The sequence below is a fragment of the Culex quinquefasciatus genome, chromosome 3 (genome assembly GCF_015732765.1).
Source record: "Culex quinquefasciatus strain JHB chromosome 3, VPISU_Cqui_1.0_pri_paternal, whole genome shotgun sequence".
In the NCBI taxonomy this organism is placed as follows: Eukaryota; Metazoa; Arthropoda; class Insecta; order Diptera; family Culicidae; genus Culex; species Culex quinquefasciatus.
The window spans coordinates 34,018,296-34,043,035 of record NC_051863.1 but is presented as its reverse complement, the minus strand read 5'-3'; the positions used below and the strand labels follow the sequence as shown (position 1 = coordinate 34,043,035).

Here is a 24,740-nt window from a genome sequence, read left to right as displayed (position 1 = left end):
AAAATTCAGTCGATTGCACTCCTATTTCCAATTTAATTTTGAAATTCTGTGATTTTCTTGTTTTAAATCAGACAAATCATTTTGAGATGAATTAAAACATGTTGGTCGTCGTTTTTCAACATTACAACACGAACCAATAGTTTCCGAGATATGGTCAGCTGAAAAAAAATAGTGCTACTAGGTGACATTTTTTTAATCAAATTTGAACATAAGGAGGCACCAGAAGCACTAAAGCTGAATTTTGCTTTTTTAAGCTTTTTGAAAATGGGTTTAAATTGAAAAAAAAAAAAAAACATTTGACAAAATCAAAAATCAAACCATCCACATTGACGACTACCGGGTCTTTTGTGGTCTCTATTGCAAGTTTCTGCTCGAACCTAGGAGTCCGAAGGCTTGAATGAGGAGAGCACCCAAACCTCTTTCTACTCCAAGGAACCTTCTACCCCAGTGTTTGAACTGACGACCTTTGGATTGCGGGTCCAACCGCCGCCAGTGATTCCACCGGAGTAGGTTTGTACTTATGGCATGGAGACGACTCCTACACCTGGAATGACTTAACGGCCTAGCAACCAAGGCCGGGACCGACATTTTACTTCCTCATCCGATGGAAGGTTGGAGCAGATGGGAATCGAACCCAGAATCATCCGCTTACAAAGCGGACAGCGTAACCATTCGGCCACGCACTTTGACAAAATATTTATCCTAAAAATGCCTTTTGCTTAAAAATGGTCCTTTCTGAAAGCAATTTTAAATAACACTAAATCGATTAAAAAATTCCTTCAAAAGATACATATTTTTGAATTTCCATAAATCATTTTTGCTTGGACAGCTGCCAAATTTGTATGAAAAATTATATGGACAAACTAATTATGTAAAATGGCTTCATTGGGCATACTGAAAGCATCATAAAAGTTGCAGCCGGATTAAAAAATACAAAAATTAAAATTCAAAAAAATATCGATATAAAAAAAATGTGAATTCTACAAAAGTTTTCAGGAGGTTGTTTTCAATATTGCCAATATTTCACCTTGGACTACCTGTATATCATAACATATTTGAAGTGAACTTATTTCAACTATTCCATTTTTCAACATCTGTAGCTAGGGCGGCTCGAATTTTTTTTGTAGTTGCACTTGGGACCCTAAACAATTCTTCAAAATTTTAGAGCAATTGTTTGAGTCCACATTTTGCTCCTTCATGGAAATTTTATTTATTCACGAGTTGATTTTTTAAAGCTTATTCCTAATTTTCACTTCTTTAACCAATGTTCAAAATCAAATTATTCGCTCTACAGCATTGCCTTGGCGTTCTCGATTGCAAAGATTCCTACTCGAAACTAGGTGTTCGAAGGCTTGATTGTTGAGGCAGTGGCAAACCTCTTTTTACACCTTAGTTCCATCCACCCCGGGATTCGAACTGACGACCTTTGGATTGTTAGTCCAACTGCCTACCAGCGACTCCACCGAGGCAGGACCCAGGGAGACGACTCCTACACCTGGACTGAGCTAACGATCTAACCTTTTTTAAGTTAGTCGTGGACCAACATTTACTTCCCTTCCAACGGAAGGCGTGATCAGACAAATCTCGTCTCGAAAAATGCCACCGGGACCGTCTGGGATCGAACCCAGGCCGACTGGGTGAGAGGCAATCACGCTTACCCCTACACCACGGTCCCGGCTGGCCAATGTTATAACGCTAAAATTGAGAACACACATTCTTAATGAAAGTACCAACACGGCGTGTTTTCTAGAACAACCTTATCAGGAAAAAATAGTCATCGCTACTTTCAAATGTGTCTTATAGAAATTTCTGAGATATCTTTATTTTAAGTTATTTGTTTTAAAATCCTTCATCAATTATTGAAAACTTTTTAAAAACAATTCAGGAAATTAGTCAAATTATGTGTTTTATGTGTCATTTACTCATCAAAATGTGCAAAATAAGACAAGAAACTAATTTGTAGAAGGTTACAAATCGCCAAATATTTTGAAAATTATATTTTTACTGAGTTTTGAATTTGTTGGATTTATTCAGTAATTAAAAAAATAAAACCGTGTTTCAATGAAAATTTAACTGGAATTAATAGATTATTACATAATTTTTATCGAAATATATCACGTGTCTGCTCTGATTTGGCTGATACAACCAAAATTTTTGCAGGTGTGAGATTGTTAAGAGTATTATTGCATTTGTATGAATAAATATGATATTTCCATAAACAAACATGAACCAGGAACAAAGATACAAAACATGATTTAAAATAGAAAATGTACTACAAATAACTGTTGCATGCTTTAGAAGTCATATTTTTATGAGTATAAAGTAAATATATTTTTTGAATGTTTTAATGTTGAAAATACTTTTGAAAGAAGCAATACAATTCGTGTGCTTCAACTGATAATGTTGAAAACACATCCACAAACATTTTTTTGGTTGAACAAAAATAAAATATTAATTTGTAATCTAATCTTATCTAATCTAACCCTATCGCAGCCAGTCTTTCGAGGGCATCCTGGAGATTGCCTTAGGTTGATTAACGCCTAGCATCTTCTTGTCATTATCAACATTTGCAGTGCCCCATTGCATTAAATTGCATTGAAACAACAACAAAAATAAAATATTAATTTCAACAAAAAATCAAACAGAAGTCTTCATTTTAATCTATTTCAACAAAACTACTTGTAAAACATTTTTAAAACAGACAGACTTTGATTAAATTGTTGATTACTTGATCATTTCATACATAAAAAACTAAAAAATAAACTTTCCTACTCATGAAAAGCATTTCCCCTGAAACTCTACACAGTAATTTGTAGTTCAATTTCGAGTAATTAACATGTTTTGGTATCCACGGTTAATGTTTGGTTAAGGAAATATGATGTTTATTCATAAAAATCTAATTACCCTTAACAATCTCAAACCTGCAAAAATTTCGGTTGTGTCAGCTAAATGCAAGCTAAATCAGAGCAGACGGCTGATAATTTTACTCAAAAATTATGTAATAATCTATTAATTCTAGTAAACATATATTTTAAAACGGTTTTTTGATTTCAATTACGGAATGAATCCGGCATATTCAAAAATTCGGTTAAAACTATTTTTTAAATGTTTAGCGTTTTGCAACCATTTACAAAGTTGTTTCTTGTCTTATTTTGCACATTTTGATGATCAAATGACACATAAAACACATCATTTGACAAGTTTCCTGAACTGTTTATAAAAAGTTTCCTATAAATGATGAAGGATTTTAAAACAAATAACTTAAAATAAAGATATCTCAGAAATTTCTTGATGAAACAATTCGCTCTTAGAAGCATTGGAAAGCTGAGAAAATTTCATAATAAACACATTTGAAAGTAGCGATGACTATTTTTTCTCCTTAAGGTTGCCCAGAAAACACACCGTGACCAACCAATCGTTCTCATATTTTAGAGGTTTTTTTTTATAGCCAAAAAGGCATTAAGTAATATGTGGATTTTCAATTGTATTGATCAATTTCATGTACTCAATTATCAATTCACTATCCAAATCAACATGAAAAATATTTACTCCGACCTGGTTCGAGGACTTCACTTCGTCACACCATGATAGTTATACTATCTGATGGCCGATTGCCATCTGTGGGTCAGATGCAGGCGATGATTGTGGTTACCTCGGGGTTGACCCCCTCGCGTGTTCCCCACAACCCACGGCGCTGTTGTTTTTGGTTGATTTTACAGCGATTGTTGTTGTTGTAATTTGCAATCACTGGCTCTGCCAATAGGGATTTTATGAGGGATGCGAGGGAAGTCATGGGTGTGTGATTTTTGGGAGCTCTTTTTCCGGGTTTACTGTTGTAAAATAACAGGTGAAGTACGGTAAAATTGCACGTTGAAATCAATTTTATTACAAAGCTCATAACAGAACCTTGACCATTTCGCGATTGTGGACCCTTTATTAAGTTTCAAGTGGTAAATAATTTGATTGCGGTCTGCTGACCAGCAGTCCAGGTTGGGTTTTGGTTCATTGAGTGCAACCGTTTGAATGCGTCTGTGTATGTGTGACGAAGGGCAGTAAAAGTTTTTCCCTCCGCCCTGATGGTGGGTGGATGACGGGAGGGAGGGAGGAACTCAACCAGAACTGGTTTCGCGCCCTGAAACAGTTGTTGTTTACACCACACTTCTGTTGGGTTAGTTGGTGAACGTGGTGAGATAGTCATCCAACAGTAGGTTCATTCATGGTGGTGGAACTCTCCATGGATTTAGCGGTAGATATAGGTGGAAGAGATTTTTAAAAAGGGGTTGGGCACACATTATTGAACAATGAAATCAAATCGAAACACTAATGGACTTGGTCAATTCAAGTTTTCCTTTGTCACCGGGATACACCCTAGTTCAAACCAAACGGAAACGGAGAGAAAAATCCTCTCAACGGCCAACGCTTGTACCAGGCCGTCGCCACCGGATAGGCAAACCACTAATCCCCGAGTGTCGTGCGGTGGTCACTGCTGGCTGTCATCCGTGTGGAATCCAAACTTCCCCAAAGGTCCCATCATCAAAGTGCAATCGAGTGCAACCGTGTGTGTCTGTACTGAATGGACCTTCCAGCAACTCCGGTTGTCCTCCGAAATCCCCTGGACAGACGTGGTTAAGCACCGGAAGAGTTGAATGGTGTACGTCCATAAACCGCTTGGACCCGGGGAGATAAGCAGAAAAGTGCTCACCGTCTCGTGGGTCTTGATGGGTTTTAGGAGGGTCAGAACTATCGTCAGGAATCTCTGTTCAGGCTAGCCGGTGGCTACACAGTGGAAAACGGAAAGCTTTTACTTTGAAAGGTGCTGTGAGCTTTTCCGGAGGGAAGATGTGTTTGATGGGGTCTTAATTTGCTGAATTTGCTTGTTATTGTTGTGCTTTAAACGTGGAATCATTTTTTTTAAACAGATATCTAATCAAATTTATTTTATCTTTGTTTTCAGGTATGAATGAACTATTGATCTTATTAGAAGTATTGGTAAGTCAAGTTGAGGCCGTTTTGTATTAAAACTGAGAGTTGAGCATAGAACTGCATTCCAAGATTTAAGATAAAGATATTAGCCAATCTATTTATCTCGTAACGTTCATACAATGCGTTGCCTCTTCTTGCAACATAAGACATTCCTTCCCAATAACGTCATCGTCACGTTCAACAACAACAACACCGCACACTATCTGAAACCGATCATTGTTTGTCGTAAACAAGGCTCCCCATAAGCTCGCTTATCCTTGACTAAACAGCACCAACTAGAACTAGCCTATTGACGGCGCAATCGACCATCGATGACTCTCGATTCCGTCCACTTGCGCCGCTGTAGATGGTGATGGGAAGCAGCCTCACTCAAGGAGCCTCTACATGATGTCCCAAGTGCGATTAATACGTACATGTGTCTTGTCTCCTCTCCGTAGCAAGTAACCGACTGCACCTTAATTCACTGAAATGGTCACCAGCAGCAGCACCACCACATTCTCAAGCCTTAGGCTGATAGCCATCGCGGTTCAGCATTCCTTCCTGAACTTTATGACCGCCGTTGTAGGTATTATGAGTCTAAGTCGTTCTGAGGGAAACAACTCGCCGCAGCAATCAGAACTTAATTGCGACCTGGGATTGGCTCGAGCGGACTCGCAAACCTGCACGTATTGGTTCAGCGCTCGGGGTTGGTAAACGGCAGCTACTATTGCCACATCTGGCCGGACAGCACAGCGTTGGCAGTGGTATTGGTACCGCGGCACCTCCAGGTTATTCTCGATGTTTGCGTTCCATTAGCTATGCGCCTCTCGTCGTTGGAAGAAAAGTGAAAGGATTGTTTAGTTGTACCACAACGCCAAGCTCACAAATCTATAATAGTTTTGCACACTCTGGCGCGCGAGAATGTTGCCTTCCTTCTGGCTGTCATGGCAGCTTATTAGACACGCGAAAGATTCCGAGCGAGCGTAGCGTAGCTATATCGCATTCCCATGATAAACGCCGCCGCGCGGCGTAATTGCCTGCCGTCTGTGTACCCGGTACCTGTATCGTCAAGGTTTCCGCTGTCACCACTTGGGCAGACGCAGACGACCGCCAGCGATGCGAAGGATGATGATGCTGCTGCGTCTCACAGGGCTCTCAGACCGCTTTATAAAGTCATTTTTTGTTGTTGTTCCATTGTTTTCAATTTGATGATATACATTCATTTGGATTAATTATGGTCGGCATTAGTTGGATTCCAACCTGTGGTTGTTGTGGGGTTTTGGTGAAGCATTTCGGAATTGTTGTGACTCGTTATGTCAGGTTTGTTTAGATAACGCGTTGTAAATTACGTCGTTTATGGCCATTCAACTTCTTTTGATGTCCAGAGATATGTCTGATGCTTTTAAGCATCAAATGTTTGAATTGTGGGTTTCAAAGTTTTGAAGTTCGAAAACTCAACATTTTTTCACAACCACGTGTATTAAGCTGATTTTCAAAAAATCAAATCAAATTATTAGCTCTACAGCATTGCCTTGGCGTTCTCGATTGCGAGATTCCTACTCGAAACTAAGTGTCCGAAACTTGACTGTTGAGGCAATTGAAAACCTCTTTTTACACCTAAGCTTCCATTCACCCCGGGATTCGAACTGACGACCTTTGGATTGTGAGTCCAATTGCCTACCAGCGACTCCACCGAGGCAGGACCCAGGGAGACGACTCCTACACCTGGACTGAGCTATCGACCTAACCCTTTAGGTTAGTCCGGGCCAACATTTACTTCCCCATTCGACGGAAGACGTGGTCAGACAAATCTCGTCTCGAAAAATGCCAGCGGGACCGTCTGGGATCGAACCCAAGCCGACTGGGTGAGAGGCAACTACGCTTACCTCTAAAACACGGTCCCGGATAGCTGAATTTACATTTTTTAAATTTGTTATATGAAAAGCGACAAATCGTGAAAAGGTGTATGATCAATACCAATGCAATAAGTTTCTAAGGCTTTTCAAATTAGTCATTCTTTGCCAACTCACACGAATTCGGAAAAGTCCATGCTCCGAACCTTCTTCGGTTTTGGCACGTAGCCGTTTTTTACTTTAGGAATTTGAGCTGTAAAGAGATAAAAATTTAGTATCGCTTTCAAAAATCAAAATAAAAAAAAAACGAGTCTTAGATATGTGAACCTCTATGAACTGGTCCAAAATAGATAAAATTGTCACTTTTTCAATAAACCTTTAAACCATACTGTGAAGACTCATGCTGCATGCCACAAACTTTTCGCAAATTGAAGAGGGTTACGGCATTTTTTCCGTTTGCGAAAAAAAACTCAAATGCTGCCACATCAGAAGAAGTCATCATTAGTTTTCCATGAAAGTCCAGCCATTATTTAAAATAATTGTTTTTGTAAGTTTTTATCAAATCACTCTAGAGGGTTAAAGTTTTCGATTATAGTTTGACCATTACATACAAGTATATTTTCAGGCTTTTGTGTACTTTTCCTTTTAAAATATTCGTGAATCTATTCAATTATAAATTAAATCGAAACATCTGAAAACATAAAAAAAATGTTATGTTTGTAGACTACAAATGGAAAATGGACACGAAACTCGAAAAATATTATTACATGAGTTCTTTGAAGATGTGGATTAGATATCAAGTAATCCTGTACTGTTTCAGGCAGTTTTTATAATTATTATGTGACAATTTGCGAAATTGGGTACGGAATTTGATTTCTTTTTGTGTTAAAAAAACGTTACTAAATCCACCTTTAGGTGGTTGGTGCCTTCCTCATATTCATAAAGTCAATACATTCAGTAAAAATACCAACATTCCTCCTTAACATGTTTAACAAATCAACTTTATTACTCATTTCTTTTGATATGGTTCGCAGACCTTCAATATTTCTGGCTCATCGGCAAGGTCTGATTAAAAACCTATCCAACGATAGTTTGCATGGAAGATTCAGACAATATTTTTATCACAATATCTGAAATCCGACCTCTAAAAATTGTATAAATAACACTTAAGTGCCAATAACTTTTAATAGTGTTGTCAGATCCTTCATGTTTTACATCTATCTAACGATGGGTCGCATGATGGACCCGGAAATCATTTTTACTGAAATATCTGAGATCCGTCCTCCAAAAAGTGTAAAAATATCACTTAAGTACCAATAGCTTTTGATAGGGTTGTCAGCTCCTTGATGTTTTAGGCTCATTTGAAAGGTCTTTCGATTATCTAAGTAACGGTGGGTCGCATGATGGATCCGAACATCATTTTCATTGAAATATCTGAGATCCGGCCTCAAAAAAGTGTAAAAATAACACTTAAGTGCTAATAACTTTTGATAGGGTTGTCAGATCGTCAATGTTTTGAGCTCATTGGTAAGGTTTTATCAATACCTTTCTGAAAATGTATAACATGATAGGGTTTCTTGCAAAAACCACCCTTTTTACAATCTTCCGGACATACGCCAAAATCGTTTTTTAGCATAATTTTTGAAGTACTTAACTAAACTTGCTGATTTTAAATAGAGACCTATGGGACCCCAAGACGGATCGAATGAGACTAATACGATCGAAATCCGTTCATCCAGTCCGGAGATAATCTAGTGACAATTTTTTTGTCCACCCACCTACACACATCCACACAGACATTTGCTCAGAACATGATTCTGAGTCGATAGGTATATGTGAAGGTGGGTCTACGAGGTCGAATTAAGAAGAAGCTTTTTTCTAAATGTTTTAGGGGACAAAAAATGCCATCTTTTAAGAAAATTTCTGATCGGGAAAAAAATTCTTGACCATGTTACATTTTTATCAAAAAATTGTAAAATTGTAAAAATTACAAAAAATGCCAAAAACATATAAATTTCATTTTTTGATGTTAATTTAATTACAAATCGAAAAGTACCCAGGATAAAATTGTAATAAAAAAAACGGAATCGACGTAACACCTTATAATGTGGCCCTCTTAAACCTTGCGGTTTCGTCAACGGATCCACAGGTGTGTATCGTTCTTTTTGCGACAAGACTCCGCCTCCCGGGTCTCCTAAGTGTGAAGGTATGGGCACGGGGAGAGGGCACCGAATACCTATATTTACACTTAGAATTTTTTGCGTCCGCCCCGGGATTCGAACCAGCGACCTCTGGATTGTGAGTCCAGTGCGCGGTCCGATTGATCCACACAGGCAGACAATTGTAATAAAGTGCTTAATTTTCAAGTTAAAGCCATTTTGAAGAAACTTTTTTCAAAAAAGTTGCCCATACTTGCCCTATTATGGAAAAAAAATTGCAATTCCGTCGGAAACTACTTAATTTTTTCGTTGAACTCAAACCACGAAACGGCCTTCTTTTCTCTACAAAAAACACACAGAATGAAAAAATCATTGATTTCAACAACCGTGCTGAAAAATTTCTCCTTTCAAGCACTCAAATGGGTGCTGAATAGTTGAAGTTTGACATGAAATTCCATTAAAAACCCGTTTTCGGGAATGCAAAACTCGTAACAAATCGTTGCAAGACTTGATATGTTCAGCACTAGTCGTAGGGGGAGAGGGGTAATATGCACCCACGGGACAAAATGCACCCGCTACTATTCTCGGTATTTGGAAAATTTTTTCGGGAAAAAAAGTCATAGAAATGGGAAGCTTTACATTGCAAAACCATGCTGGACAAATTTGAGCATCGTGGTATACAAACAGCTTAAGTTATTTTCAAAAATTTGAAGTGTCGTGTTCTCATCTAAGTTTCATTGAACTTTCATTATGATTTTTGGAAAACATAAAAAAGCTTTTATTGATATTGTAAGTTTTGAAGTATATAGTTTTTGCCATAATCTTCATTATTCTACAGATAGATGAGTCTAAAAACATAAACAAATGTATTTTTAATTAAATGTTCTGCAAAAAGCCTGGTCGGGGCAAAATGCAACTCGGTAAACTTCTTTAAACAAATGTAACACCCATGCTGAAAAAAAAAATCTTTTTGCAACATGTTATATAAACTCTTTTTTTGTCATTCTTGAACGACGAAACAGCCTACTTTTCTGTACCAAAAATAATGGAATCGAATAGTAACCCTTTTCAAAATAAATGCTGAAAAGTTCAACGTTTCAGCACTTAAATGGATGCTACTTGTTATAAAATGTTGTACTTTTCAAATTTTTTTTGCTTTAAACGATTCATTGACTCAATGCATGGACATTTGTCCTATGATTCTGTTCACAGGGTGTTTTTCGAAACGGCAAAAAAAAATGTACGGAACTCGATGCAAAACTCGATTTGTTCATCACTCATCGTAATTATCCAACTCGGCGAACTTCGTTGGATAAATGTACGACTCGTGCTGAAAAAATCATCTTTTTACAACTTGTTGCATAAACTACTATTTCAAAATGCTGAGAGAATTAGCCAGATGATGTTGAAATTACTCTGAATTATCTAAATTCGTGGCAAGTGTCTTTCCTAAAAGTTTCAATTAATTATTTATCCCTTTTGAATTGATAGGGTTGATTTTGGGTTTTTAAGGGACAGATTATTTAAAGATAGTTTCATTTTTTCATATGAAAATCTGACCATTAGTTCCAAAGATATTGGTAATTAAGCGACGAGGGCTAATTGGTCAAGACTAAGAAAATCTAATTTTTCCTTGGAATTTAGATTTTGTTACTTTACCCCATATTTTTTTTTTTGAATTTTCCCATACACACTTCATCGATAAAAAGCGACGCTTAAACATTAACCGATTTGGCTCAAAATTGGCAATGTTGTTTTTTGCCTAAAGAATCAAACCTTAAGATTTTCCAAAATTTTCAATTTTTCTTGTCACCCTAGGCACCTTTTAAAAGTTCATGCCTTTGGCATTAACTCAACTGTTTTTGTACTTTAAAATCCAGCTAACGTATAGTTTTTCCTTTGCGTTTTCATGAGTAATCAAAGGGCTTTGCTTCTATTTTTGTGATTTCATCTAAAGTCACGCAACGATGTTTTGACGTGCGTGCCTAAATCCCTCTGCAAGAAATGCTCCACCACCGTGATCCCACCCCCAGCAAAAGCTTTCCACTTCATGTTTTGCCGGGGAAGCTTTTTATTTATGCTCGCACAGTGGGACAGCAAAGGACCGACAAACACACATACACTGTTTGGTCGTCGGAGGATCGGTACTTTCTTCTTTTTTTCTCTCCCCCAGCATCCAATTGGATGGATTTGTCCTGGGGGTCCGATTAAAACATGGAAACGATGTTATTTTGCTGTTTTTTCTCCTGCCTACTCCATGCGTCTAAAGGTTGTGCGAAAATTAAAGCTCCGTTGGGGGAACCTTCCCTTTCGTTTCGAGCCGACATTGTCTACGGGGGCAACTGGGCAGTTGCCGGGACTGCCCCCCAGATTTGAGAAGAATTGTTTTCGCTTTTTTTTTCGAGATATACTAGAGTGTAGTAGGTACTAAAGCCATTAGTTGATTGCGCAGATTACGAAGCTCGGCCGTGTTAATGGACTCTCTCAACCTGCTACCTGGTCGTTGGATTATTTATTTATAGCCAAGGGCTTGCGTATTCGGTGGACGTCTCTGGTTGAAGCTTAAAGTTCCCAAATGGGGTAATGGTCTGAAAGATGAGGAGAAGCGGAGAAAATAAACGTGACAAGTCGCTACAATTCGGCACATGATTCTCCGAAAAGCTTCTATTTATGACCGTTTCCGTCTCCTAATAGTTTGTATTTACCAATTCAAATGTTTTGTTTGCCCACACATTGTTCGCGGACAGGCGAGATTTCTCTTCCCAGCGCAGTTTAGATGAACCTCGGGGGGCAGCTGACAGGTCGTTGGAAGTTTGTAAGTCGTGCTGCGGTAAAATATGAAAAATTATCGACAAATTTTCTCTTGCCAACACCGTGCGCAGTTTTTGTCATCTTTCCTCTGTGAGAGCCCTTTGGCATAGGCACATGGTTCATGGTGGGGGTTTGCTCCACTTTACAACGATGTGAAGGGAAAAGTGGCTATGAAAAGAAGAAAAAGTGATGTTGTTGCATGTCTTGAGACATTGTTAGTTCATACCTGCTGAGTATCTGTCAACCGTCTGCAATACAAACATTTAAACCTGTAGAAGGAGTTCGTTCAAATCCCATCGTGGACGTTGTTACTAGCAACAGTTTCACCTGTTCCACCCCGTGGACGTCCGGTTGTCCATTCGCAACAGTTCACTCCAAAATCAACCGCCAAAATCTGCCACAATTGGTTACCATGTTGCATTATCGTGCACCACATTCCACATCAGCATAACACCCCGAAAAAAAAGCACTCGATCGCGATTGCGACCGCGCCGTCCAACCTGGTTTCGATTACGACGACTTCACCGGGGCTGGTTGCGTAGTTATACGGATAGATGCTGATGCCTACGCAGATCTGGTTCAGCTGCTGTAACCTACCCGAGGGGGTCCAATGAACTGGTGAACCAGCAGCTCAGCGTGTAGTGTGTGACAACAACATGGTGAACATGGTCACAGCGGAAGAGACCTACCCCGGGCCTGGCCATGGCCATGAATGACTGAGATATGGAGAGCGAGGAAGTTTGGGGGCCCTGGCGGTGGTGCCCTAAGGCACTACTGAATATCTCTCTCTCGAGCAGGCTGGCTGAAAGTGAAAGTGAATGCGCTCCGAAAGCACGGATATTACGGCAGAGATTAACGGCTTTGATCAACTTAGGGGGGAGAAGGTTGTTCCGGCGAATAATTTGGCATGTTACGGCCTGGTACCAAGCAGCCCAATTTTTTGAACGTGGTACAGTTCTTTCTTGGACAATTTTGAAGCAAAGGTTTAAATTCGTCTCATTCAAATTGTTTTAGCAAAGAGATCTGTAGATCACTTACTTTAAAATGTTCTACAAGGAGGTTCTGACTAGTTCCAAGCTACACCACGACAACTCCGTATTATCGTAATCGTGTTATGAAGTAATCGACATGGTTAACTCTTCACATAATTTTCACTGCCCAGACGGTATTTCTTAAGGAAGCTACAACCCGTTTCCAAGCGGCATATTTTCCTCCAAGTTATGATCCAAACTTCCTGCCCGACCACTTTTGCCACTCCGACTGTGCGCCCGAAGATGTCATCTGTTTACGGTCATCTTCAATGCAGCAACTCCGACCAATAATGGCATGGATGGCATTCCACTTTCACTCTCGAACGAACCTGAATCAGCTTGTGCTGGTGATGTGTTTGAACCCACAGTCAGTAGCGCAGCGCTTCCTTCCCCCTTTTCTGTCGTGAACGATCCGGAAGTTGTGTGTAGCAGAAGCCGTCTCGACTACTCGGGAACCGGTTCGGCCGCCGCTAGGAATTCCGCAATCAAACCTCAAGTCATGAGCGATGGTGGCCCATGTCTTGCAGGGGGTTTTCAGAAGGACGTAATCGAGAATTGTGCAAAAAAAACTTTGTTTTCTTTTTTAACTTATATTGTTCCAAGCGTGTGTTTTGTTACTTGAATCGTCTTTTGACGTGTGATTTTCCTTTTTTTATTTGGCTGTAATTTTTTAGAATTTTGATATTTCCAGTATGAAGAATTGTTGCTAGCAATGCAATTAGTTGGTGCTAGATTTTTTTTTTCAAAACCATTGTTTTCTTATAACATTTGGTAATTCTCCACCAACTCACACAGCAGTTGTCCCCACCCCTCTTCGATTTGCGTGAAACTTTGTCCTAAGGGGTAACTTTTGTCCCTGATCACGAATCCGAGGTCAATTTTTTTGATATCTCGTGACGGAGGGGCGGTACGACCTCTTCCATTTTTGAACATGCGGAAAAAGACATGTAAGTAAGTAAAAAGTAAGTTTGATCCACGAGAACAAAAATTACAAAATTCCATACATTTTTGGCAGGTTGCTCAAACGAAACCATAACAACGTTTTTACCCAGGTATTTAAAAACGTGTCTTTTATAGAAACCTTAGATGTTTGGGTATCAAAAGATCGGAAATTTTATGCACTTTCTGATGCCACATAGGTTGACTTGTGAATTGTGGACCGGTTCGGATGCTGGCTGATTATCCGACGACGTAATTCCGGGTTGGTAGGAAAATCCAACGAAAAATCTATTTTATCGGTACAAAGACCCTCAAAACAGTGTTATACCCACTCCAAAATGTTTATTTAGCAATTCTATGGTCATATATTTTCATTTAGATAAATTGAAAGTGTGCAAAATTAAGTTTAGATAAGTTTCTAATCTAATCTAATCTAATCTAATCAGACCCTAGCGCAGCCAATCTTTCGAAGGGATCCTGGAGAGTGCCTTAGGTTAGATGACGCCTAGCACTCTTCTTGTCATTTATTAACATTTGTAGTGCGCCATTGCATCGGAATGCATTGAAACATCACAAGCGTTAAAGCGGCCAGGCCTACTGCGTAAAGCCGTATCGCAGAGATGACTCGTAATTGGGTTGAGTTTGAGCACTGAGTGTTCGAACAACAACACAATTCTGAATCGACAGGGGAGGAAGAAGCGTGGGGACACACCACCATACGCTCCATGATTTGGTTGTATTCGTTGGGAGCACCATGCTAAGAAGGTTTGGTACTCCGGGACCCTCTGGGATGGGACATTGTATTTCCACGAATGCCCTGGACACTATTTGCCGTGGTTATAGCGCCACAACTCGCTCTAAGTTTAGATAAGTTTCATATAAAATTTCCAGAATTATATAAACTTTTATACTAAGTATTTAGTAAACTTTATATTCAATCCAAACATTTTTTTTTTAATCAGTCAAGGATGCCTATTTGGAGTTGGAAGACTGGATTTATGGTGATTTGTCAACAAATAACTTTATTTATGTTAATTTTTCGAAAGGTGTAAAAACTTTTTTTGCACCCTTTTTGATTTCTGTAATAGTATTTGTTATATAACTTTTTATAGAAATCAACCTTTCAAGAGCTTTTTGTAGCAAAATGTTTGGCATGAGTTTCTGAACAAAACGTAGTACTAGGTTTCTGTAAAATTTTAAATTGTTAACATGTTTCATCACAAAATGTGTATTGTGCCCAAGGGGTGTAAATACTTTTTTTACATACTGTAACTTTACCATTTTTTGATATGTTATGTGAAATTTTCCGAGGAATCCGAAAATAGGCATAGGGTTTTTGGTCCCGAGACCTTCAAAAGAGCATTTTAAGTTTTCATTTGATCTTTTCATATGTTAGGCTAGTTTTTTTAACATTTCTTACTATTTTTCTTTGATAGGCCATCTTATCACCTTTCATTTGCGTATAAAACAGCTAAAATTGGTTGAGTTATGATTTTTTTTTAAATGTGGTTTTTGCAAAAATCAGCTGAGGTCGGCGTAGGTCACCCTAATGGCCAAACAAAAAAAAAACGGGTCTAGATATTTTGGCCAAGGAACCCTCAGAATAATTTTGAGCCTGATCGGAGAACTCTTTTTTCGAATCATGCTGTTTTCGTAGAGAATTGCTGTTTATTAAGTATAAAGCAATTCCAGCTCAAATCAGGAATTTTTCTGGTACTTTTGTACCCGACCCTCTTCGATTTCAATGAAACTTTGTAGTCATGTTATCCTTGGCCTATATAAGCCATTTTTGTGTATATGGAGCCAATAGTACTCGAAAATACACTGAAACAAAAATACACGCCACATCTATGAGATCTTTCGATTTTTAAGTCTAAAACTTAAATTTAAAGGTGATGTCACGATTTTTTTCGTTCAAAACATTTGAGGAAATAGCCTTAAATATAACCAAAAGACTGACGAAAAATGCAGGATGGTATGTCTCTCCTAAAAAAATACAAAAATCATTTACTAAAACTGTTTTTTTGAAAAGTGGTCTAAACCTCAAAATTTTTGAAAACCGAGAGTGAGAATCGATTCTCCAGACAATTTTACATAAGAGTCTCCATATTGACCATTGTCCTATGTCCAATACTTGGGAAGATACAGCGGTTTTAAAAATGAAAATGTTGAAAAAATGTTTTTTTTTTTTGTGGTTTTTGGCAATTTCTATATGACAGACTTGGTTTTTCAGTCTCGTAAGTATTTTTACCGGAAAGCTCGTCCAATTTCCCATAAGTTTGCCTTTGACAGCATTTCAATTGGATGTAAGGGCTTACAGATATAAGCTTAATTACATTGCTTATAACTGAAAATAGAATATTTTTTTCAGTGTGGTAGAAACCAGGATAGTAAATTTGATTACGTAAATATAAAAACGATATAAATCAAAAAGATGTCAAAGGCAAACTTATGAGAAATTGGACGAGCTTTCCGGTAAAAATATTTACGAGTCTGAAAAACCAAGTCTGTCTTATTTGTATTAATTAATCAAACAAGTTATTTATGTAGTCATACAGCCGATATGAATTTGTCGTAGCATCTACAACCTTTTGAAAACTCACCAAATAAATAATGCTTCTAGGTAAGAGCGCTTCAAGACGTTGCCTTAAAAAGCTGGTTAGGTCAGGGATCAAAGAGAAGTGAGTATACACACTTCTTGGAAGCAACATTTTGTCCAGATTCTTGCCCGGAAGCAGCGCAACAAAAAAGGCAATATTCAAGGAACTGGCAGTTGAGGTCGAGTCCTAACCTCGTTTTTTTCTACCCCGGCCTGCTGCTATTGTGAGGGCGCGTCGGAATGAAAGCCGTTGCTGTTGTTGGGAAAATGAAATACTACCACATTGCTGGGATTGTTCGTGCTTGCGCGTGAAGATGGACGGGAAGACACGTTTCTGGGAGGTTAGCAGGGAAGTAAATGGAATTGGGTTACCGGTTATTCGGTGCAGTCACGATAACCATAACGTTGAGCATTAAGGAGCAACTTTTGTGTCAGATTCTTTAGATTTTTTGGCATTTTCATTTGAAAAATTTATTTAACGAAATTCAAGAATTGTGTTTGATTCACAAACAAAAAAATATTACTTTACTTGATATTATAATAAGATTTTTAAAGTACATTTTCAGTGCATTTTAGCAGCTTTAACCAACCAAAATCACACCACACACGCATGTCCCTCCCCCTTTGTACAGAAGCAATTAGCTCACCAGCCATATCATCAATCTTAATCAACGAATCGTGACCAAAACGGCAACACAGCGGTCAGCATCACGAGCTTACTAGAAAATCATCTAAATCGAGCAAAAAAGAACTTCCGTCATGTTCGAACTCAGACCCAGGATTACATGAATCAGCCTGTGGCAGCTGGACAAGTGCAATTTAATTTGGCTACACTAACTGGGAAAGAGTATGAAGGCAACAAAAAACTGTAGAAGCTAGTAACTCGTGTATTAGCTCACCTCCTCGAAAAGTTTGATCAACGGGCGAGATTGAGAATAAAGTTAAGCACACGTCGTCCAGTGCGATAGGGCAAAGTTCGATTTTGGCCAACGATTGCAAAAGTTAAGCCTCCCTCCGGAGTTGCACGCAGCAAGAGAGGTTGTATGTAAAAGTTGGAAAATTGGGACTGACTTCGTGACAAAACCAGATACTGTTAGGCGGGTTGGCTCTTAAATGAAGAGAAATCTTTGGTTTTATCACAATTTAATGGTTTAATTTTGAATTAAATGTTAAGATGAATGTTTAAAAAATCAGACGAATAAAAAAACTGTACAGAAAATCGTATCACACTTGATATTATGGCATGTCGTACTATGATAAGTTTTAAATTATGAAATTTGTCTTTGTGGAAAAATAATCATTATTTCGCTCATGCAACTCTCGATATAATTTTATTTTAATTTTCCGATCATCAAATTGACTTTTATTAAACCTCAAAATCAACCTGATCATTTTAAAAGGGTCAAAATTGTATGATTTTTTTTGGTCTTTTCATTAAATTAGCCCCAAAGTTGACCAATTTTATTCTTTTAAGTGGTTTTTGGTTATTTCAATTATTGATAGTGTTGTAAAAGTATGAAACTTTCAGTTCTCAGCGAATACAATCATCGTGCTCGAAATTTCTTCTCCCAATTTTCACTGTCCTTCTCTTTGTCGCGAGATTCTTAGCACCACGAATTGCAGGTCTCTATCGCGTGTAGCGCGTGGTCGGTTCCCAATAGGGTAATTCTCTACCAACTCACACGAAATCGGGAAAAGTTGCCCCGACCCCTCTTCGATTTGCGTGAAACTTTGTCCTAAGGGGTAACTTTTGTCCCTGATCACGAATTCGAGGTCCGTTTTTTGATATCTCGTGACGGAGGGGCGGTACGACCCCTTCCATTTTTGAACATGCGAAAAAAGAGGTGTTTTTCAATAATTTGCAGCCTGAAACGGTGATGAGATAGAAATTTGGTGTCAAAGGGACTTTTATGTAAAATTAGACGCCCGATTTGATGGCGTACTCAGAATTCCGAAAAACGTATTTTCATCGAAAAACACTAAAAAGTTTTAAAATTCTCCCATTTTCCGTTACTCGACTGTAAAAATTTTGGAACATGTCATTTTATGGGAAATTTAATGTACTTTTCGAATCTACATTGTCCCAGAAGGGTCATTTTTCATTTAGAACAAAATTTTTATTTTAAAATTTCGTGTTTTTCTAACTTTGCAGGGTTGTTTTTAGAGTGTAACAATGTTGTACAAAGTTGTAGAGCAGACAATTACAAAATTTTGATATATAGACATAAGGGGTTTGCTTATAAACATCACAAGTTATCGCGATTTTACGAAAAAAGTTTTGAAAAAGTTACTTTTGCGTTTCTCTTTGTTTCGTCGTCCGTGTCTGTCGCGGGTGACCATGAACGGCCATGATCGATGACGACCAACTTTTTAAAACTTTTTTTCGTAAAATCGTGATAACTTGTGATGTTTATAAGCAAACCCCTTATGTATATATATCAAAAATTTTGTAATTGTCTGCTCTACAACTTTGTAGAACATTGTTACACTCTAAAAATAACCCTGCAAAGTTAGAAAAACACGAAATTTTAAAATGAAAAATTTTGTTCTAAATGAAAAATGACCCTTCTGGGACAATGTAGATTCGAAAAGTACATTAAATTTCCCATAAAATGACATGTTCCAAAATTTTTACAGTCGAGTAACGGAAAATGGGAGAATTTTAAAACTTTTTAGTGTTTTTTCGATGAAAATACGTTTTTTCGGAATTCGCCATCAAATCGGGCGTCTAATTTTACATAAAAGTCCCTTTGACACCAAATTTCTATCTCATCACCGTTTCAGGCTGCAAATTATTGAAAAACACCTCTTTTTCGCATGTTCAAAATGGAAGGGGTCGTACCGCCCCTCCGTCACGAGATATCAAAAAACGGACCTCGGATTCGTGATCAGGGACAAAAGTTACCCCTTAGGACAAAGTTTCACGCAAATCGAAGAGGGGTCGGGGCAACTGCTGTGTGAGTTGGCGGAGAATTACCCAATACCAATCTCGCGTTCTCTCTTCGCGGTTTTCAGAGAAAAAAATCTTATTGCGTGTGTTCACGAAGGAGTGATAGAAAAATAATGCTGACAAGCACAAGATAACAGAAGAGAACTCACAAGCTGTAGTGACGGTCGCTATACTTTCAGATATTTTGGTGCAGGAATCATCAAATGATAGTTTTTTCTATCACTCACTGATAACAAAAAAGTGAATGAAAATTGGTAGATTTTAGACTTTAAATTTGCTGAAGACTCTTAATACCTTTTCCAATTTTCTGAATTTTTTTTACAAATTTTTTTAACTAAAATATTAAATTCCCAGTTTTTTAAGAGGATAATTTTTGAGCTATTCTAAAGAATAGACACAATGTTCATTCAATTTTAACATTTTTCAACTGTTTTGGTTGATTTTAATGTTTAAAAACAGTTGATTTAGTTGATCAAATACTCTCGCTATTTTCAAGAGCCATCTTGGACGGAACGAGCAGATTGTTTGTTTCTTCTTCTTTGTTGAATTTGCGTATTACAAGCGTGTTACAATTTAGTCTTGCACCTTTGGTTGTAAATACATAAATATTTTAAATTAAGAAAAGATTTTTTTTGTTGATTTGATGGCATCTTGTACTCTGTTGATTTATTTAACTACAAAATAAGGCTTATTTAACATCCATATAGCAAAAAATTTTCAATCAGTTGGAATAAACATTGATTTTAATATGTAGCCATATTTTTGTAACAAACACATGAAATTCCAAATACATAACAAGAATGACCTTTTCATGACATTAATTTTTTTAGAAGCCGCTTATAGAATTGTTGTTAAATTAGATTTTTTTATTACAATATTCAAAATTTGTAACCACGGTTATTAATAAAAAATATGTTACGTAAATGACTCCTAATAATTGATTAAAAAAATATTGATTTTCAATCGTAGCAGTGTTTGTAGAATTTTTCAAACTACAGAAAGAAAGGGGTTTTTTTCTTCGTATTCTTATAATTTATTATTATAATTAACATCAAATTTATTGAAATCGATTTCAGAACTGGATCTTTGACCACTTGGGAGCCAATCCAAACGAAATCTCCCACAGGACTAGATCTGGAACTCCAGCGCCATCGTCCTCCTACCTCTTCCTGATCGGCTTTAGTCACGCTTCATGTTTCACTAGCCTGGCGCCAGTTCCGCTCACAACTTTTCCAAAGTCTTCTTCTCCCTCCTGCTCCCGTCAATGAATGAAAATTCACCCCCTTTTTCCCGTCTGCTTTGAATGTCACAGGGAGCCGAGCAAAATCGGATTGACTGTACAGAACAGAACGGAGTTTCCCCCCGGCTTGGTTCGTTGAACGCTCCAGTGGCGCTGGAATTTACTGCCACGCCGGTGGCGTGGTGTTGGCAGTTCGAGTTCACTTCATCTGGAGATATTGATACTTCACATTGCTGTAGAGTGTTTTTTTACCGTTGCAGAACAGTGTCTCGTCGTTTGAGGTTTTAATCCGGAAGGAATGAAGTCGTGCTTCTTCTTTTTTTGTTCTCGTTGATGACTAATTGGATTCCCATTTTGGTTACAAGGAATCTGGAAATTAGCAACGTCTTGTAATGCATGAGCAAACCTCACTACTTTTAAGCAGATTAGTACAATTCCTGTCACTAAGCTAATCAAAGCATTCTCGTAATCCAACTCATTACATAGTCTGACATTTACCAACTTCGAGCACTCCAGGAAGCTTACCTTGAAACGTCCTCAACTGAAATAGAATTACAAAAGCAGCATTTTTTCAACTCCTAACTACAAAATCGCACACGTAACCGAGAACTAATCCAATAACGAGCAGCCAGCGTAAAGACACGAACCCGATTACAAGTGCGCGCAGGAGGACGACGACAAAGTTGAGACATCGTCGGTTGGCGTGTCCTAGAGGTCGTCCCAGTCACGGCAGAGGTTCACCTTGTTGGCCGGCACTCCTTCGGCGAGAGAGGTTTATAGTTTTTTTTTCTTACTTTTTTTGTTTTAACTAGAGCAGGTTGCAAACCAGTCACAGGCAGACAGGTGTAATTATGATACCGCCTTGATTCACGCGACGGCGACGTCGGCGAAGACACTGTGTGCATGTGGTAACGGGAGAGAGAGCTATCCGGTTTCGAAAAAGAGTTGCGTAATGAAACTTGAACATTCTTGACTGTTTCTCTTTGTAATAGGGCTTGTGTTTGTCTCAACTAACTTTTAATTGCATGTTGATTTTAATCTTTGATATGATAAAATTACACATTTTCTATTAAAATGGAAAAGCAAGCAAAATCAATCACAATTTTAAACATTTTGCAATGTCACGAAGGGCCACAGAATCACAGAACACTGTATCAAAAATGCTGCTGAATTGTAGTTCGCACGATTATTTTACTAAAAATCCGATTATGATACAATTTGCAGGTTCCAAGTTAACCAAAACATGGCAACAATACTCTCCGTTTTAGCAAACGACTTTTCTTTGTTTTTTTTTTATTTGGATGATACAGTCATCCCACATATTCGGAACGGTTTACAGATCGGCCGATGGTTGAAAAATCATAGAAAATTGATAGTCGTACATAATGTTTTGCTTTTTCCATCATGTGGAAGCTTTTCTTGAGATCTTTCGATTGATGTATAGACCGGCTGTAGTTTTTTACATATTATATCATTTTTTAAAGAAAAACATTGACCCATGAAAACCACAAATTTGGAACACTTTTTTCTTACGGATGTAAACAAACCTTGGTTCTCTCCAGGAATACAGATTTTTAACAAAATAATGACTTCACACACTGAATTCAATGGAACTCATGCTTAGTGGTGTTTTATACATGGTCTGATGACTTTTTTGTGGAAATATCAGTTAAATTCAGGTGTTCCACAATTGTGCGAGGCACAATAACATCCCACAATTATGAAACAGGCAATTTGTAGGCAGTGTTTTGCTGCTCTGGATAAAATTGTCTTGAGATGAAGTTTTTGTCTAAAAAGTACTACTTTTACTAATGAAATTGCAAGAGAATGTCCAAATAAAGGTCCTAAAAATAGTAGGGTTGACGGAAAAGCTGCATTTAGTATGCTATTGACAAATTATCTCGAAAGTGTTCCGAATTTGTGGGTGTTCCGAATATGTGGGATGACTGTACTTTGTTCATGCATTCCCTAAGTCATACGACATTAGGTCTATTCCCGTATTGCAGAATTCTGCAATTCTGCACAAAAACGGCAGCAGAGCGTTCCCGTACTTTTCTGCAACAAAAGTAACTTTTCTCTCAGGCAGAACTTCTGCAGTGAGAGAGGTAGAAGTTGCAGCAAAACCGTTCCCGTACTTTTCTGCAAGCTCTCTCATCTCTTTCTTGTTGAAAAGTTACTGCAATTTGATGTGATGGATGTTAAGTACACGCTTACATAAAATTTGCAAGTTGGGTGAAATCAAGCATTTTATTATTAGTTTTAATAATAAATGATTTTGGGGTAGTTTTTTATATCTGGTTTTATTGAGAACGATTTTTTTTATGTTAACGATTTCAGGCTTAGATCATTCATGTAAATGATAAAGCGATTTTTTGTGTTATTATTTTTACCTGATAAAAATTGATAACTTAAGCCATAGTGCACGGCTAGTACATGAACCAAAAAATTGTACTATAAAAACGAATTGTTTTTAAAACATTTAAAAGACACATTTCTTTGGAGTTTAATAATTTCAAATAAATATTTGTTAAGGGATAAATTTTGATCCTAAATTGATTTCGAATATACTAAAATTGTGTGTTGAAATAACAGGTAAATTTAATTGGCAAATATCAAATCAAACCATCCACATTAACGACCCCCGGGTCTTTTGTGGTCTCTATTTCAAGTTTCTGCTCGAACCTAGGAGTCCGAAGGCTTGAATGGGGAGAGCGCCCAAACCTCTTTTACTCCAAGGAACCTTCCACCTTAGTGTTTGAACTGACGACCTTTGGATTGCGAGTCCAACCGCCGCCAGCGATTCCACCGGAGTAGGCTTGGTTTGGTGTGTTGTTTGTACTTATGGCATGGAGACGACTCCTACACCTGGAATGACTTAACGGCCTAACAACCAAGGCCGGGACCGACATTTTACTTCCTCATCCGATGGAAGGTTGCAGCAGATGGGAATCGAACCCAGAATCATCCGCTTACAAAGCGGACAGCGTAACCATTCGGCCACGCACTGCCACTATTGACATAAGGGGTTTGCTCATAAACATCACGAGTTATCGCGATTTTACGAAAAAAAGTTTTGAAAAAGTTGGTCGTCACCGATCATGGCCGTTCATGGTCACCCGCGACAGACACGGACGACGAAACAAAGAGAAACGCAAAAAGTAACTTTTTCAAAACTTTTTTTCCTAAAATCGCGATAACTCGTGATGTTTATAAGCAAACCCCTTTTGTCTATATATCAATTTTTTTTGTAATTGTCTGCTCTACAACTTTGTAGAACAATGTTACACTCTAAAAAATAACCCTGCAAAGTTAGAAAAAAACACGAAATTTCAAAATGAAAAATTTTGTTCTAAATGAAAAAATGACCCTTCTGGGTCAATGTAGATTCGAAAAGTACATTAAATTTCCCATAAAATGACATGTTCCAAAAAATTTTACAGTCGAGTAACGGAAAATGGGAGAATTTTTAAAACTTTTTTAGTGTTTTTTTCGATGAAAAATACGTTTTTTTTCGGAATTCTGAGTACGCCATCGAATCGGGCGTCTAATTGTACATAAAAGTCCCTTCGTCACCAAATTTCTATCTCATCACCGTTTCAGGCTGCAAATTATTGAAAAACACCTCTTTTTTCGCATGTTCTAAAATGGAAGGGGTCGTACCGCCCCTCCGTCACGAGATATCAAAAAACGGACCTCGGATTCGTGATCAGTGACAAAAGTTACCCCTTAGGACAAAGTTTCACACAAATCGAAGAGGGGTCGGGGCAACTGCTGTGTGAGTTGGCGGAGAATTACCCATAAAAAAGTGTTTTGAAATGCATTTTACACGCTTCCAGTTGCTTCCCAATCATTAATTTTCAAAATATCGATGTACTGACGGATTTTTTTTGTCGCAAAAAAAAAACTTTTTGTGGGACTGTACATTTTTATTTCGTGACATATACTTTGAAAAATATTTGCAGCGGCCTAATACAAATTTAAAACTTTCGAAATAAACCTGGAGAACTACACTATAGTTAGTTTTACGAATTCCGGGCCAAAACATTTATAGGTGTTGTAAAAGTTTACAATAATGTTTTCAAATGCAACCCTGAGCGACCTTATTGCTTCAAATTTGCCGTTCTCAAAAATGTTTAGCATGTTTTCGACTGCCACATTGATCAAATATGTTCAATAACAGGATTTTTGGAGATTTT

General features: G+C 37.9%; 1 protein-coding gene across 10 annotated transcripts in view; it reads left to right on the top strand.

Annotated features, from left to right (window-relative positions):
- Window positions 1–24,740, top strand: part of LOC6039483 (zinc finger CCCH domain-containing protein 13) — a 215,511-nt gene that overhangs the window by 65,105 nt on the left and 125,666 nt on the right. The window contains exon 3 of one of the 10 annotated variants that reach the window (XM_038259586.1): window positions 4,955–4,989. The exons of the other annotated variants lie outside the window; for them this stretch is intronic. The gene's annotated coding sequence lies outside the window, so the exon portion shown is untranslated. The remainder of the gene's footprint in view (window positions 1–4,954; window positions 4,990–24,740) is intronic. 10 annotated transcript variants of the gene reach the window in all.